Here is a 17471-nt window from a genome sequence, read left to right on the forward strand (position 1 = left end):
TTTCTTCTTTTTTTTATGAATAGTATTTTTACTACTTCTTTAAAAAATTACAAAAGGCCATAACAACATAACTACATAGCAAAGCCTGCTAAATAACAGAGAGGCCTTTTTTTCTGGGTTCCTGCCGCCCCCCCTCCTCAGCTCGTTACACGTCATCTGCTCTCTGGGGAAGATGGACAAGTTATGCGACGTCACGTGAACCCCGAAACATGTATCGTTATCATGTCAAAATGACAAAAACTCTCTGGTGCCCACTCAACTACCATCACACTACTGAGAGGAGGAGTGCATGTTATGAGAAAAAACATAAAAAAACCCCCTAACAAATCCATGTTGAAGTCAGCAGAAGGAGAGCTCGCTATCGTTGCCTCTAAGCAGCTGGTGGCTGCAGTGAACAGCTCACAGAGGTTGCATTGGTTTTACATTGTGAAAAGTTGAAGCTGCGTTCAGTAAAAATGAGTACTGTGCAAAGGTAAATTATGACATTCTCATGATGTGTTCAATGTAATCTTGTAAAAACTAGATTTTGGGCCTGCCTAGGGCGCCAAATGTGTTATCGCCACTGCCTCGCTGCATCTTGCTAAGTGTGTTAGCAGCAGGAGGGTCAAAACGAATGAGCAACAGGTCGATCACTTGTATACAGAGCTGAGTGATGAGGTTGAAATTAATATTTTAGTTTTTATTATCAGTTTGATCCATATATGTGATTTTTGCTTACATGTGCCGTACTATATGTTACTACAAATATATGGGAAATCATGTCAAAAAATCAAATCAGTGTAACTCAAGTCAAGTCAGTCAGGATTTATTTCTAGAGCACATTCAAAACGACGGCAGTCGACCAAAGTGCTGCACATAGGTGGGTACAGAGTTAAAACAACACAAACAACTGCTTTGTATTTCAGCAGCGATCAGACAAAACTCCTCACCAAGCAAAACCAAATGGTACATTTTATTTTAGTTTTCAATAAGGGCTGCACAATATACAGAAAAAAATTGCAATATTTTGAGAGATATGGTTTCGATGAGTCGCTTTTATTTTATGGTATGGTGGTTTTTATGGAATCGTTATTTTTCCATTTAATTTTCACTGGGGAAAAAAAAAGTAAAAATTACGTTGATGTAATTTTTGCTGGGATCTGTACTAAACAAGTATGTCCCCTTAAGTCTACATTGTGATTCGTAGGCCTCTATTGCATCTATGCAGCACCACAGTGCGTCATTTATAATCATATGTTGTGTCATATTTTACTTATATCAAAAAATACCACTTCTACAATTTGGATATTGCCCTTTGCTATATTGCGATCTTGATAATATTTCGATTAAATGTGCAGCCCTGTTTTTACTTTGGATAATGACATTTTGTAAAAAGAATACATGATGTGATACTTTCAAAGTATGTTTTAATTTTTGCTGTATGTATCTGTTTACGTATTCATCTAAAGGACATGTCACATACTCGCAGGAATGTTAAAAATGATCTTATAGTGAACAAAAAAATAAATTATTAGCTCCTCTGTCAGTTACGTCTTCATCTCTCATGCTTCTGAAACACACAGAGGATTTTTGCGTTCACACGGTGCAACATGTAGAGAAGATTTCCACGCTTCAGTGTGAAACAAACGCTGTCAGCTCCGCGCACACACACCTGCAGACGGCTCACATTCCTGTCCAGACTAACAGGAGAGAGTGAAGCTTCTTGCTTCCAAAATCCCTCCAGGAATTCGCAGCATGCAGGACAGATGCTCTCAGGACCGTCTGCCGCCTCCGTGTGTACGACTCTGAGACCAAAAGGTATCATACCTTTTGGTTTAGTACGTAGATCTCGTCAAGAGAAAAATGTGTGGATTCACTTCAAAGGCAGCGAACGCAACGAGGTGTTTTTATTGTGCATTTTAACAGACTGTGAAAAATGCTGAGGAATGCTACGCTAACACCGCTAACCTCCTCCCCCCTCTGTGAACTTTAAAAATAGCTTCTCTGCAGTGTTGGCAGTTAACATGCCAATGTGGTCACCTGCTGCACCCAAAGAATTTCAAAAAGACAGGGTTTTTTTTTAACGTAAAGATGCTCCAGTGCTGTGGATAATTTACACTCTAACTTGTTAAAGTGGTAGTCAGGTAGTCGGTCTGATATCGTGAGGAAAATCGAATCTGACATTGATTTTTCTGCGTCTTCGTTGTTGGTTTTAGAAGCCAGAATATTATCTCTTGTGAAGCTTTTGTTTAGTTTGCAGCAACTAGTTCTTTTAAAGGTCACAATTCACTGATATTACGCATGAAGTTTAGTTAATGTTTTATTCATTCAGCCTATAAAACATTTGTATAACATCTTCTGTGCCTCTGGAGGAGATGTTATGTTATCTGAGTTTGGTCTTTAGACTTTGTAGATTTTTTTTTTTTTAATGAAAAATGTATACACAGTGGAGGTGTAGAGTTGGAAAGATGTAGGCATTTACTACGCAGGGTATGAGTCTAACAAAATGGTTGTGAGATGCATTATGGGAAGTGAAGTAAATCCAGTGTTTTGGGCGAGGGGTCTTGAGGGACTGCCTGCTTTTTTAGCCTTGTTAGCGTCTCTACTTGTGCAATATAAATTAGTGACCAAGCACACAACCCAACTGTCTTTAAAGCCAAGCCGACACGCACACAGGTCTTTTTGAAAAAAGTTCTTTCCTTGGGATGCACGATAATATCGGCACGTAAACGGTGATAGTATTGGCTTTAAAATAAACTATCAAAACTTGACTTTGTCTATTAAATTAAAAGTTTGCATATTTTAAATTTAACTTCTTAATTTGTACAATGAATTAATATCACTTACATTGAAAAGTATTTTATTTCATGTCTCCATCTGCTGGTGGGCCGTCACGATAAGAGTATGCATGCATAATATGAGGTTAAATCCACTAAAGAAGAGACCTGATGATCACTAAAATTAGGTGGGGAAAAAGGTGGATATATCAATATCGGTATCGCTTAGTGACCAAATAAGTTGCAATATATCGGTATATTGGATATCAGCAAAAAAATCTGCTATCGTGCATCCCTAGTTTTTCTCCCCTTCCTTCTCAAAAAAAAAAAAAAAACCCCAAAAATATCTGTCCACGCTGTCAAGAGCATGCTGAACAATCAGACAGTGATATAACCATAACCCCAAAGCAAGAAGAAGCAGCGCATTCTGACGCCTCTATTCCTCAGCTTACTGGAAGAGTAACTGTGCAAACATGGAAAAAGTTCCGTTAGCATAGTTAGAGTCAACACTATTTTGGTTACGTCTGCCATTGCACGAAATGTCAATACGGCACACACTCAAATGGCTAATAGCCAAAAACTCAGTTCTCAGTTCTTTAGTGAGCACTAATCGCTCCATTGTTGCCCTCTGCAGCCAGTGTATAGTTTGTCACTCTAGACGGAGTTCACAAAAGGTCAGTTTTTAGTGACCTGAGATGCAGTTTGCCTGTGGAATAAATACCAAAAAATATATATTTTTTAAAAAAAGCTACGTTTTAGAATATACCCACGTTCATGTGGACTCAGTCTAAATATGTAACACACTCTACGGCAAAAGGAAATATGCAGTGAGGCTCGTTAAGATGAGATGAAACTTATTATCCCAAGGGAAATTGTTTGCAATGCAAATCGCGGAAGAGTGCAAATATAAAGAGTCAAGATAAACATGAGGTGCAAATAAAGTTAAAATCTGAAATATATACATTATATGCAATGTAAGAATGAGGTTAACAGTGGGTCATGAAAATATGAACGGTCAAGTTGCCTCTTAACCAGCTGCATTCCTCGATGCTTTGACCTTTGTTTAACTTTGACAAAGCACTCATTCAAAAGTAATCAATTCCAAAAACCCTGTAAATATAGAAATGATTGCAAGCAAAGCAAGCTAAATTATGACTAAGATACTAGTCAACCTACCTCCAAAATATGAGGCATTATCAGACTTTCAGACACAATTGTCAACTTGTTGCACTCAGTCAACTCGATGGAGTGGGCAGATTCAAAGTTCTGGACCCAGACAAGGTGGTTTGAGCCTCCACACAAGACAATACTATTGCGTTCTGTAGTTCTGAGCCAGTTTTTTTGCAGTACGTCTCCTCTTGAAATGAAGTAACTGCCAAATGTGGGATGTGCGACGCTTCAGTGCATTGAGCAACAAACCATCAAGCACATATTTGAGATAAAACCGCAGCTGATCCCACTTTGACTGGAGAAATATTCACTGCAATCAGCTGCAGGACTCGTGTCTTAAAATGCTTTTCCAAAAATATTTACTGGATCTGCTCCTCAAAACTTTATTTTTAGCAGACAGACACAGTCAGAGGAAGATTGATGTAATGTATCAGTGATCATTTCGCTAATATCCTTTTATAGCGTTGACATTTTTATGAGATGGTTACAGTTTATGGCAATCTGAAATATGATTTTTGTCTCCTGTGAAATCAACGTAAAAAAAGAAACCTCCACAGGCACCATAACCGTCGTCCCTCATGCAGCGAGGTCGTGGTTGTCTAAAATAAAAACCCTGCAGAGGCTGAGTCATGGCTCAGAGCAGACCATCATGCCTTTGGCCTGACTTGAATGCCAGCAGTCTGCTGTGGACAGAAAACCCAGAGAGCTGCGGTCAGAGTCGTGCCGACGGGTCGACCCCCCGCAGCTCATTCAAACCCACTGAAGTGGTTTTGTTTCTGCAGCGGGGACAGTTACCCAGCTGCCACTTGAAATCCCCCCGTGGTACTGTTTTCTTACTGTGTCCCATCAGTCACTTTCCTATTGTGTGTTTGTGTAAGTGTTGGTAGCTTATAATAATGTGTGCCAAAGGGGCAGAGCGCTGAGTCTTTGTAAACTAAACTGGATAATGGTTTGTTTTATTCCTTCTTAATGTCTTGACACAGCAGGGTTTGATGAATGGATGTAGAACTGGTTTGTTTAAGTGGGACTGTAACTTTAGTGAGCACTAATCGCTTCATTGTTGGCCCTCTGCAGCCTGTGTGCACGCACAGAAGTCACACTGAGACACTGCGTGTAGTGAGGCAAACTGGGCCCACCATTGTGCACTACATGAATTATTTTATTGCCTTTATAGCAGTAAGCTGCTGCGGCAGGGACGTAGCCGTTGCACATGGGGTGCCTGCTCCACCAGGTGAGCTCCTTGGCACCCTGTGATTCACTTTTTAGAGCACTTTGCAATATGCATAAAAAAAATTGACCAGCATCTCGTGTAGATTTTTGCATGAAACAGCTGGTTTAGCGTAGCTTAGCATAAAGAGGGGAAACAAAGGGAAACAGCTAGCCGTCAAAAGCTAAAGCTAACATCACTAATTAACAAGTCTTGTTTATTTAATCTGCAAAAACACAAGTGTAAAATAACACATTGTAGTTTCAAGCGCCGAATTATTTGTCTTTTTTTTTTATACTTTTTTTTTTTAACAGATTAAACGAGGTGCTGCGTGCAAAAGTATCTGATTTGATGTTTTGTTTTTGAGGTGTTGTAGAGGAAATTACGACAGCTGCTATTTTTAACCACTCAGTGGAGCTATCTGTTGTTCACTGGGTCAGTCCAATACTTTAGTTTATGACCAGTTATCTGCAGAGCAAATTGCATTCCCATCAGCCTCAGCTGCTCTCTGTGTGTAGTACTAAATGTTGCTGGATGTTAACATGCCAACAGGCTTTACAAAATTATGAACGTGGCAAACGTCGTACCTGCTACACACTAAGGCCTCACAGAGCTGCCAGCACGTCTGTAGACTATAAACATGCTGCATTTTTTTTTGAATTCTCAAATCCACCGTTGTCAATGCAGACACGTGAAAGACATGCTCAGAAGTGAAAGTGACAGCATGAAAGCGCTTCCAAGCCCATATTTTAGGGGGCGTGCAGCTGCGCCCTGAGATAAACAAAGTTGAACTTTTGGAATGCAGCAGCGCACACTGCATGTCATGTGACAAGGACCAACCAGTCACAGCTGGCACATATCTTTCCTTTCTTCCATGAATATCAGTCTTTGGTAAATATGTTAGACCCAGAGCTTTACATCTGTCCCATGGACAATATTTTAGGCCTAATACACACTTAAAATCAATGCCTGGAAGAAGATCTGCTTCAAGCTTGGGATTTCTGTTAAGTAGGCTATGATATGGTGCTGGTTATGGTCACTTGGCAATGTCACGGTGCATACTCACTATACATGAGCTCCCATTCATTGTGTATGTTGGAAGCGACTGATTCGCTCTACAAAGCATGCTGGGATACTGGAGATGCAGACCAAGCTGGCGGCATTACAATTTGAAAAATTCAAATGGTGCTCACATGTAGACAGCCAATGAAGCCGCAGCTGCAAGTGACTTATGGTGCTGGGCAGACACAAGTATAGGCAAATTGGTTGTGTATAGTGGGCACGCACCGTCATGGTGCAGGTGACGTACGAGAACGCCCTGCACCCGCTGGTTGTTTGTGGCTGCAGCTTGATTGACTGTCTTGATGTGAACACCGTTTTAGAATTGTCACTCCCTCTCGTTGCGATGCCAGCTTGGTCCACATCGCAGGTATCCCAGTGTGCTTTGTGCAGCTAATCAGTTGCGTCCAATACACAGTGAATGGGAGCACATTTCTGGTTGTGTGTACCGGACATGCACTGACTCCGCACCCTTAAGAGTAGGCACAAGTGTAGCACCCAGCACCTGACCTTGCATTTTCCAGGTGGTAAAAGATGTGGCGTGTCTCCAAGGTCCGTTGTCTTGTTAAGACGTTGTGGAGCAAAAACCTTTTTTTTTTTTTTTTTTTTTTTTTTTTAATCTGGGAAAGTTATGCTCATTTATTGCAAAAATATGTTGCTAAAACATTATAATTCCCCAGTAGTGTTTGATTCTTGGTGTGATGGTGTGACTGTTCAGCGATATCTGCAGGAGCATGTAGCACCACTGTCTGTGGCGGTTGAGTTTATTGTAAGTTTTCTCCTTAATAAAAGTAAAATTTGCAGCAGTTTTTGCTTTGATGTTTTCTGTGTTTTGCTCGTCCTGTCTTTCCCTTCAGCTGATCGATCTTATCTTTTAACTCAGGTTAATTAGCTTTTTATCTCCGAAGCATCATAGTTTGAGATTAAGGGATAAACTGTCTGAAACGGCCTAAACAACCAGAAAACTTCCCAAACTGCTGTTTGTTAATGGTTGTTCTGGTAAATTTTTGCAGGTCTGTTGACTGAAAACAAACCAGCCTGCACACTCGCTCATTGTTTTCCTTGACCATCTATGAGAAAAGACGTGGAGATGTGGGCAAAGTTTTTCAAGCTGCCTCGATGTTTGCAGAGGAAGCCCAAACATTTCCTCCAGTCTGCATCATCATGTACAGAGTTAAGTTGTTGAATTTGGCAGCAGAGTCTGGCACGGCCCTGTGAGTTTCTACAAGAAGCTCATAGATCACAGCCCCGCTCCGTCCTGCCTGTGTTCAGTCTGAAAAGGGCAGGACTGTGCCGCTTTAATGTTCGTATTGTCCTTTTTGTTTTGTTTCCTGGGTTTTTTCTATATGAGCGGATGTGTGTCACTGTTCCTGGTGTTGAGCTGCCGCAGTGCGAGGTGTTGATCAGACGCTGGCTCTGCTTCGTCTTGTGAGTAATTAGGCGTATAGAGCTCATAGGCAGAGCCAGGAAATACCAGGCTGGCTGTATGAGAAAGGATGTGTGTGTATGTGTGTGTGTGTGTGTCCACCAGAGTCCCCTCCACCCAGGCACTTGCATCATACTTTGCTCTCACTCCGTGTAATGCACCAGTGTGTGAGCACCACACTGTATTATTCCACTGTGCAGCTGTGTGTATGAGTCCAGTACAGCTGAATAATGTCTCTGTCCAGTGACTCTGTGCAACTGTGAGGAAATATCTGTTGATGATCTCAGCTCAGAGGGGCAGTTTTGCACTATTTATTGTTGTTGAGACGAGTTTTAGGCCGAAATCTTGAGAAAAATAAGGGATAAATCAGTTACATGTTGGCCACTATGAGCCTCCAGAACAGCTTCACCGCCATTCTTCCAAAACATATTTCCTCAGTTTGTGGTTTGATTAAAGTCTGTAACTTGATCCAAAACCTCCTGTAGGTGTTGAACTGGGTCGAGATCTGGTGACTGTGAAGGTCAGCATTTGATTTTTGTACTCTATGCAGTGACCCTTGGGCCTTGTATGGACGCATCTGCATGTGTCGCGTTTCTTTGCTCTTTTATTATCTCCAGAAGCAGTAAGCCTGGGGGAGATCATGCATGTGGTCGTGTGTGTTCGTCTGCAGCTAATCTTGCAAACTACTGGACCAATCAGTCTCATATTGTGTGTGCACATGAATATCGAAACGCTCTAGGACCTGTCGTGGTTGCTGACTGCTGACTCCTCATGGCTCTTGACCGGGCTGTAGAGGCCATGAGTTGTCTGGAAGTTGTCTCGGCTACAGCAACAAGCCTTAGTGTCTGTTGCAGGCCACATTTTGGCCTTCGTCATGGCTCAGAACTGACATCCATAGGAAAGTTTGTTCTCATTTTAAACCTGAGTATTCGCAGATTAATGCCAAACCTAATATGTTATGATCCACTGAGGTTAGGTACAATGTGAGATGAATTAGTGCCTGTGTTTGTTACTTTCACCACCATCTTGTGTGTAAGGGAGCCGAGAGGGACAGATCTTTGCAGTTGTGCAGCCTGGTTTTGTTCTGTCTGCCGCACGGCAAAATACTTTTGTAGACTTTCAGATTTTGTTGATTTGTTTTTTTTTTTCCTTGTGCTTTTACCATACGAAGTAGGCATCTGTGTAGTTACATGGTTTATTTTTTGGTCTGTTTTAATAGTTTGATGTTGTTATTTCCCGCTTTGTTGCCCTGTAGCCTTCAGACGACGTTAATGCTATAAAAGTGCAGTTATGAACAACATGGATCAAAGATTTGTGGCCGTGTTTCAGTTGTTAAAATACATTCATCCTCATGATTATATAATATCTATATTTCACGTACAGTTCCTGTTAGCACAAGAACTCTTTGTGCTCTTAAAAATGCGGGAACTGCCCATTGGTTCGACCATATTAAACTCATTGTTCCGAAGTCCATTCCGAAATCATCATGATGCCCTGTGGTTAAGGTCTGGTTAGGTTTAGGCACAAAAACCACTTGGTTAGGGTCAGGAAAAGATCATGGTGTGGGTTAAAATGAAAAAGAAAGTGACAAACACATAAGCTGTGAGCCTGCTCTGCCTCAAGCTGGTCGCAGCGCACCATACGCCCGCCGCGAGCCGTTCAGCACCGTGGACAGTCGGATTAATGGGATGTCGAACCACTGACATGGACCCAAAAATGCGCCACAGCTCTGTCAAAAATGGACAAGGCGTGAATTTTAGCTTCTTAAATGCACTGTGGCACAACTGTTGCAAGAATGGTCTAGATTGGCTAGCTGGGCGGCCACGTGGCTGCTTAGCAGAGATGTGCACTTTTCTAGTTTTCTAATAAATGGATTGTTTTGTCTATGAAACATCAGCAAATACAAAAAAATGGCCATTACTATTTCCTTGAACCTAAACAGCTTTTTATCTCTGACCAAAGGTCTAAAAATACCCGATTTACAAAGATTCAAAATGAGAAAAGTAGCTTAAATCTTGCCTTCAAAACACGGAGCCAACAAATGTTTTTTGTGATAAATTTTCCCCTATAAAATCCTCATCTCGTGCAGACAAAAAGAATAACCCCAAACAAACGTGTTGTGTGGTGACAACTAAACATCCACAACTAAGTAATTCTGTCCTGCATCCTTTTTACACTGAATGTCAATAGTTATGAAGTATATAAAAAGCTGCAGTGCATGTTTGGTAGCATTGAGAAGCCTGTTTCTAAATCTGTGTGATTGGTGATTACTTTTCTCAGCAGAAAATGAGATACAGGAGCAGTAAGCAAGTGATGTCTGTGCACCGTTTGACTAACAAACAACTGGCAGGCAGATTTAGCCCAGTAGCTTAATTTATTCTGTCTCCGAGGGCACTGTGGATGTTAAAAGGCTTTTGTCAGCTCTAAATTTAGACTTTTACAGAGCCAGTGCAAAATGAGCCGAAGCCCTGGTTGTATATTTTTCCTCACAGATTTTAACATCAAGGCATAAAGTTGGCCTTCAGTGCAGTATTTTAAGAGCAAACACAGGGAGAGCGAGTTCATGGGCTTAAAGTTAGTGAAAAGGAGTTGCAGAAAAGTTTCAGCTGGTGCAGCATGGTGCAGGGAAAATACAGAAAAAGCCAGCGAAATATCTTTATTGCTCAAGTGCAGATGAGCTCTGTAGAGCGTCAAAGATTGGATGTTTTTAAATGAATTTCAGCACAAATGTGAGAAACTGAAAATGTCACCAATGAGTTTGGCTACCAAGTGAACTGTGAACAATTAGACTGCGGCTTCTTTCGGATATTAACGTATTTGACTTTAATTTAAAGAGCAGCTGTGTTCAGTCAGCACATGGTTTCTGTTGGAGCTTCTGGCCTGCAAATCAGCTGTGAAAGACGAGCAAGAAGTTGCTGCTGCAAACATGCGAGTGGAAGTTTAATGGCCACATTTCTTTGGCATTCACTTTTGAGCTTATACAGAATGAATGTACAGTTAGTGTCGGATAATTAGGCTGAAATATTTTAATATCCCAGCTGAGAGAAGTAGAGCAGGGCTGGGAAGCTGTGTGCCAAACTCTAAATACTATTCTTACATTGCTGACTTGCATAATGTTTAGCTCAGTAACTTAAAAAACTCTCAGCTGGGGATTTCCTCAGCTTTTGTTAGCTGTTAAATAAACTCATGATGTTTTTAACAACACTGGGATGAAATTGAACCATCCAGAGGAGCAACTGACTTTTATTTTCATTATCGATTAGCTTGTTGATTTGTTTAAATCTACAAAATGTTAGAAAATAGTGAAGAATATCCATCACATCTTCACATTGCTTGTTTTTTGTGACCAACAGATATCTGAGGCTGAAAGATATTTGATTTATATGATATAAAACTACAACATTTTCACACTGGAGAAGCTGGAACCAGCAAATGTTTGGTGTTGTTACTTGATAAATGAAAAAATATCAAATCTTTTTCATTGATCTATTCACAAAGTGTTAATGATGATGTGATACTCAACGACAGGAGCCCAGATGTGACGCAAATTGTATTTTAAAATGTATTTATCAACACGTTGTCTAGGTTTAAGAAAAGAAAGTGCATGTAAATCTGCAGAAGTCCTAAGACTAACCAAAAACCTAAAGACTGAACTGTCCTAATGTTAACCAAGACATCATTTCATCATCATTTCAGCCCTGAAACTCACTGCACAAAATTACTCATGTATTCTTCCTTCAGTATGAAATGTGCGACCATTTTTATTTATTTATTCATTTATTTACACAGTTTTAGTGCAACATGCAATATGCTATAATCTCTTAAAGGGATAGTGCACCCAGAAATGAAAATTCAGCCATTATCTACTCACCCTCATGCCGAGGGAGGCTCAGGTGAAGTTTTAGAGTCCTCACATCACTTGCAGAGATCCGAGGGGAGAGTGGGTAGCAAAACAACTCCACCTAATGGAGGCTGACGGCGCCCCAGATTCAAACGTCCAAAAAACACATAATTAAAACCACAAAATATCTCCATACTGCTCGTCCAGGGCTTCAGGACACTTGGATCACTATGGACAAGCAGTATGGAGATATTTTGTGGTTTTAATTATGTGTTTTTAGACATTTGAATCTGGGGTGCCGTAAGCCTCCATTAGGTGGAGTTGTGTTGCTACCTCCTCTCCCCTGGGATCTCTGCAAGTGATGTGAGGACTCTAAAACTTCACCTGAGCCTCCCTCGGCATATGGGTGAGTAGATAATGGCGGAATTTTCATTTTTGGGTGCACTATCCCTTTAACATAAATCAAAATTTATTTACAAGGAGGTGTTTTAGCTTTAGATCTGTTACGGTGTACTCATAATTTAAACTTTGTTATGTCAAATGTGCTTGAACGAATATAGAGGAACTTAACTTTATATGCGGTTGCTCTGTCTTGTAATCTTATGATTGCATGACACAGAATAAAAAACAATAACTCTAATTCAGAGGGAATGAAGACGGGGTTTAATCTGGGTGGAGGTCCTTTTTAGAATTCCTTAAATACTAGCAGTGCTTAGTCATGTTGGTGGAGCTCAGTTTTGGAAACTTCATCCCCCAAAAAAAGTGTCATTCGCTGGTTGTGTAAACAGTTTTATAGGCGTGGATGATTGTAAAAGAAGACATCAGACATGTTTTGAAGATATCATATCTGTACTACGATTAATAAGCTCCTAGGTTTTTAATGGATTGAAGGACGGCGTGCTGCCCGTCACTGCTGGCTGGCTAACTGTTGTGTAATCCCTGTCAAATTGACAATGTAACAGCTGCTGATTACTGCAGCAGACTCCCGGGCTCTCGTCCCCGTCACTGGAGCGTGACCCCTTCAGTTGTCCCGCGTTCATGAGGTCATCACTCAGCTGTTCAGGGTCTCTGCCGTACCAGAGGGCCGCCTGTCACTCCCCTGTGTGTGTGTGTGTGTTTGTGTGTGTGTGTGTGTGTGTGAGAGAGAGAGAGAGACGTGGCTGGTCAGTAACTCGTGCAGGAGGGGGAGTCCTCTAAACCAGACAGCACAAGACCATGACTGTGCTGCCTCACAGATTATTTATACCAGACAAGAAAAAACAGGATGTGCTTATTTCAGGTCCGTGCACGAGAAAACAACCCGAGTTTTGTCTTAAGAAGTGCACTTAAACTTTCTAAAGAAAAAGGTCCCTAAAAATAATGGGAAGAGCTTTATTTTGCACACAAACAGGCACAAATAGTTAACCTTTAATTAGTAATATATCGGCTTTAGGGCTGTAGCCAACAATTATTTTCTGCAGATTATTTTCTTAGGTATTTTTATTCTTATACAGTGTCAGAAAAACATTGAGAATTGCTTAATATGAAGTTTGCAGAGCCCAATGTAATGTCTTAAAATTGCTTGTTTTGTCCAACCAATAGTCTGAAATCACAAAATAATCAGTATTTTATTGTATTTGACAAAGAAAAGCTTTAAACTCCTCACATTTGAGAAGCTGGAACTTGCAACTATTTGGTATTTGTGGTTGAACAATGACTGAAATTATGAATACATTTGTATTAGTGACTGTTCTCAGCTCTAATTTAATCTCTGTGATTTGTAAGTGAACAGGAATCTTAATAACTGATTATCGTTCATCAGTAATTAAGAAAAAAATGACAAATATTTGTTATCTCCAGCTTCTTAACTGTGTGAATTTTGTAAATTGAACCAAATTAAACCTGGCTGGGTTTTGAACTGTTGGTTGAAAAGCAATTCTGGTGCATCACTAAGGGGCTTTGACACATCAAGATCACCCTGTCTCACAGGTTTCTGTCCTTATATAGCCTAAATCAGTGACACACAACTTGCAGCTCGTGGGCTAACTCTGGCCTGCAGTAGGGTGCAGAGTGACCTGTCGACCATTTTGTAATTCACAATGAAAATAAATTGATTCACAGTGGGAATGTTGTTTTATACTTGTGTTATGTTAGTAAGATGCCAGAGTGCATTAAAACCCCTTAAAATTAGTTTATTAAAAAGAACGTGTCAGGGGAGGATGTGGGGTCTGTGCTCAACCCCAAATATCCTCAGATCCTAGAAATGCCCCTGTGATCACTTGACCTGTTTGTGGCTGCTGCGACTGTATTTTCCATGCTAATTTGTTTTTTCTCATAAATCTTACAAACATTTGTTTATTAACTGGCCCCCAGCCTCCTGTCATTTTGCAGAAGTGGCCCCCACACTAAGCAAGTTGAGTGTCCGTGGCCTGACTGATTACTCATTTAATAAAAAGAATTCATTACAGAGTAATCGATAGCAAAAATCGTCATTAATTGCAGCCCTAGTTCATACGAAATGTCAGCTAAAGCACAGCTGTATTAAGATTTTTTTTTTTTAGAGCTGAAACTAGTCTGACTCACAGGATGTTGACTGTGGTTACAAGCCTGCCATTGGCCGGCAATTCAGGCTGGCATACTACCCCTCTTTTGCTATCTATGTGTTACCACTTTCAATATCTTTTTCGCAACAGGAAACAATAACAGCAGCTTTCGGTCTAACAGCTTATATTCTAAAAGTGGCAATGGCTGACCTTCTGTGATATCGTAGTAATAACGTTCTGCTAGCACCACATAGAGTCAACAAATTGTCTGTGGTTTTAACAGGTCCAGTGAGCTCCTTCAGAGATAAAGTATAGTCAGGCTTCACCTCAAGGGCACCGATTACCAAATTATGTTTGTCATCTTATCACTAAAAGTTGAATCACACAGCTGACGTATGTTCGTTGCAGCGTTTTTTTTTGCGGAGTCATTTTAGTGACAGTGCTCGCTTCCCTTTGTGCAAATGTTCACCCCAAACAAGTTCACCCCGACACTGTTTTCTAAGGGCACCGTCACTGCTTCCTGAGCTTAGCACCTCCCAAGGTGATTGTGATTGGTTTAAAGAAATACAAACAACCCAGAGCATTTTTTCTCCTATAGCAGAAAGATAATTGGTGATTTCAGACCTTTCTGTCATGCTGACACAGAGTCATTGAGATAGCCTGACTAAGCAAGACCAAGCTAAAACTAACGGTTATTGTCATTATTCATTTGGTGATTTATGTTGAGATTTATTGTAATTAATTGGCACAAAGCAGCCAGAAAACAGCATCACAATTTCTCAGAGCCCAAATCTTTAAATGACTTGTTTTTGTTTTGCAGCAGCATTTAAAGTGTGCTGCTTTTTTCTGATATATTTTGCTCTAGATTGAATAAAACGGAATATATTTGGAGTTTTGAGAAGCATTTTTCAATATATTCTGACAATTTCTCGACTAAACAATACCAAATATTATAAATTAAATGAACAAATAAGCTACTTGCAGTGTTACTTGATATAAATTTTAAGATTGCCTCTGAAAAATAAATGTCAGCTGCATCAAGAGTTTTAGTCACACACGCACTGGCCTTCAATTTGGAATCAACGTGTAAATAACACTCAGTTTCTGTTCTGCAAAGTATAAACCAGAGTGTGAAAGTTTGACATGTACAGTAGCCGAGCCATTTGTCTCAACAACAGGCTGTTATTGTCATGAGTTCACCTCCCCTCCGACTGAATAACAGGACTCTTATTTGGGTAGGGAAGCTGTGGGCTCAGAGCCTCACAGGATTGGAGGAGGCAGCTGTCCAATAGAGCGCCACAGCAGTGCTACACCAATAGTGGAACTTTTTTCTCCCCCATATGGAGAGAGGATTGAGAAAGAGAGTGCACAGAGTGAGAAGAAACAGCTCAGATCTCAGTACAGTTAAATCCTGTCCAGCAGAGAGAAGGAGTGAAGAAGAAGGAAAAGTAGAAATGGAGAGAGAGCTGCTGCTGCTCTGAGGTGAGTGCAGCTTTAACAACGAGGCTTTGAGGTTTCAGCAGCAGGTTTTTAAGCCTTGTAATTCCCTCCCTCTGTTTTAGCTGAATGGAAAGGATTGACAGGCAGAAGGAGTTAGCCGGAGCTGGTGGGGAGGACTGGAGAGGAAGAGCTGGGCTGTTTATTTCCAGCCTGTGTTTGCTTTAGTCGGTGAGAGTTCCAGGCATACCAAGAACAAGACGCTGCATTTAGCCAACACAGTGTGAATGTGGTGGAGTCTCTAATGGCCCGGAGAGCTGACTGGCTCTGTAGACTCTGACCGGGAGAGGAGTTTGGACTTTAAGCAGCTTTGACTGATTTGTACAAAGTGTATGAACTCTGGAAATTCACTGTAGCTTGCTTTTTTGTGTCAGTCTTCAAACTGTGTGCTCAAAATGTGACTCATGTGTTGACATAATGGATGGATTTTGGACTAGAACATATTGACATTGTCTGTTTTTTGACCCCTATGGCTCTTCTCTTACCCAAGCTTTGTCAACAACAGCCTGCTTATCTGTCACAAGCTTTTCCACAAACCTCACCAGGGCTGAATTATACGAGGAGAGCCAACATTTGTTTTTATTTTGAAGTTTAACAATGCCTCTCGCTATTTGGTGTTTGCTTCACATAGTTGCGTCTCACATAGTTTTGGGCTGACTTAAGCCACCCCTTGCCAAAATGATTATCACTCACACTTTTCCTGCAGAGATGTGAGAAACTTGAGACGAGTTTGTACTTGCACTGTCAAATTATGGCGATTGTCAGCGGCCAAGGAAGCACTTAACACTTTACCTGACACTCAGGGTGTTTCAGGGCAACTGATGCGTCCTTTTAGATTGTTGTCATAGTTTGGTTGCAAGTTGTGTTACATTTGTGGACATGTAGCAGCCTTTACAAAAAAATCTTAAAGGTCCAGTGTTAAGTATTTGGGAGTCTGTATTGGCAAAATAAAATATGATTAATAATAAGTATGTTTTCTTTAGTGGATAATCACCTGAAAATAAGAATCATTGTGTTTTTGCTACCTTCGAATGAGCCATTCATGTGTACATAGGGAGCTGGTCCTTGTCCACGGAGTCTGTCATGTTGCATAGCTGTGTTTCTACAGAAAACCGTAACAGACAAACCACACACTGGCTCTAGATAGAGCTATTATCATTTTCATGTACTGTAGTTAGCAACCCCATTAAAGCACCAGGTCCTTTTGTTTTGGACACCTCTGTGGATAATTCAGCTTCTGGTTAAAACCTTCTGAACGTCTGGATTTTAAGTTATTCAAGAACAAAGATGAGTACAAATCAGTAGATGTAGGACTAACCGCAACGTGCCGAACAGCGTAGGAGAGACAGTAGCCCCTTTTACACAGAGGTCGTGCTACAGGGCTGCTACGAAGTCTCTTCTTTGCGCCACCTTTGCATTTTTACACAAAGCCAAACAGCAACACCATGTTGCATCAGTGTGTGATTATAGACAGTATGCCGGGATCCCGGAAGCAAAAGAGATGCAACAGGCGTGACATGTAACACAACAGCGTCAGCCTCTAGAGTGACATGTAACATATGCGTTAGCAGCCCAACATAAACATTAACAATGGCATAACATGGCAAAAACAATAATTTACCATCCCTGTTATATGGCAGTTGATCTCCTCCTCTGCCCAGAGGGTAAGGAGCTCCAGAACCTCAGTGTTTACCCAATTTGTGGACATATGTATGTGGCTGTTGTTTTTCCTAAAGTTAGCTGCCAACTACTGCTAGCTGCTTTTTAAATCTGGGTCGCACTCATAACATGTCGTCAAAATGTTACAGCCATTCTGCCAGCTGTCCTTTTTACACAGATGTCTATTCAGTGCTGTTACTACCTCCACTGCCAGCTGAAAGGTGGGACAGATCTGTTCCCCCATTATGCAGTCTTATCTTTTAAAGAACGACAAGGCGGAATAAGGGTGGGAAACTCCGGCCTTGAACAGGCAGTGTAAAAGGGACCAATGATT

At 40.9% G+C, this 17471-nt stretch overlaps 1 protein-coding gene across 4 annotated transcripts in view; it reads left to right on the forward strand.

The window, feature by feature from the left end:
- kank1a (KN motif and ankyrin repeat domains 1a) overlaps positions 1–17471 on the forward strand; it is an 89070-nt gene that overhangs the window by 51449 nt on the left and 20150 nt on the right. The gene's annotated exons all lie outside the window — the stretch shown is intronic.

The sequence above is a fragment of the Epinephelus fuscoguttatus genome, linkage group LG6, assembly GCF_011397635.1.
Source record: "Epinephelus fuscoguttatus linkage group LG6, E.fuscoguttatus.final_Chr_v1".
Taxonomy (NCBI): domain Eukaryota; kingdom Metazoa; phylum Chordata; class Actinopteri; order Perciformes; family Serranidae; genus Epinephelus; species Epinephelus fuscoguttatus.